The sequence below is a fragment of the Seriola lalandi genome, unplaced genomic scaffold, assembly GCF_002814215.2.
Source record: "Seriola lalandi dorsalis isolate HSWRI2012SDOR001 ecotype SW California unplaced genomic scaffold, Sedor1 jcf7180002050561, whole genome shotgun sequence".
Lineage (NCBI taxonomy): Eukaryota > Metazoa > Chordata > Actinopteri > Carangiformes > Carangidae > Seriola > Seriola lalandi.
In genome coordinates, this window is record NW_019521114.1 from 1 (window position 1) to 751 (window position 751).

General features: G+C 45.3%; 1 non-coding gene across 1 annotated transcript; it reads left to right on the plus strand.

Annotated features, from left to right (window-relative positions):
- The first annotated feature begins 267 nt into the window (after positions 1 to 267).
- Positions 268 to 340, plus strand: trnaf-gaa (transfer RNA phenylalanine (anticodon GAA)). Its single transcript has one exon. It is a non-coding gene; the product is annotated as a tRNA-Phe (tRNA).
- Positions 341 to 751: the final 411 nt, after the last annotated feature.

The following is a 751-nucleotide window of genomic DNA, read 5'->3' on the forward strand; positions in this document are numbered from 1 at the left end:
ATTGTGGTGGTTTTTGTCACATTGTATTGCTACATGCAATTGCCAATGCGGATGCCCCTCATTCTTTGGCATCAAAAATAGTTGGCCTGGAACTCATAAGATCTTCCCCAACCCCTATTAGGGATGTGTGGCAGGGCATTTCACAGGCTCTGTCTCTTTCTCGTACTCCAATGGAAAAGGACTACTTTTTGATGCCTAGAATGGGTTGAATGCTTAGAAACATTATTGTGTTTTGGAGCTTGTAGCCTCCATATTTGGTACATGTTTGCCGAAATAGCTCAGTTGGGAGAGCGTTAGACTGAAGATCTAAAGGTCCCTGGTTCGATCCCGGGTTTCGGCAGCTGCTGGACCTGTTTTCAATGAAGCCTTAATTTCATGATTAGTGGGCTTCTGTGACATGGGGTAGAAGACGCTACAGATGAGGCAGACAGGTTGTCTCTTTTTATCTCCCTATCTTTTTGATGGTGCGCAGCAGTCATAAGGGGACGGCCACCTGTTGGATCCCATTCAGATACTGCAGTCATAGATGCAGAATCAGCAGTCATTGGGGCATTTCTCTCAAATGCACTTATTACTACAGGCCTTTGTGCATCAAAAATAGTTGGCCTGGAACTCATAAGATCTTCCCCAACCCCTATTAGGGATGTCTGGGAGGGCATTTCACAGGCTCTGTCTCTTCCTTGCACTCCAGTAGAAGAGGACTACTTTTTGATGCCTAGAATGGGTTGGATGCTTAGAAACGTTATTGTGT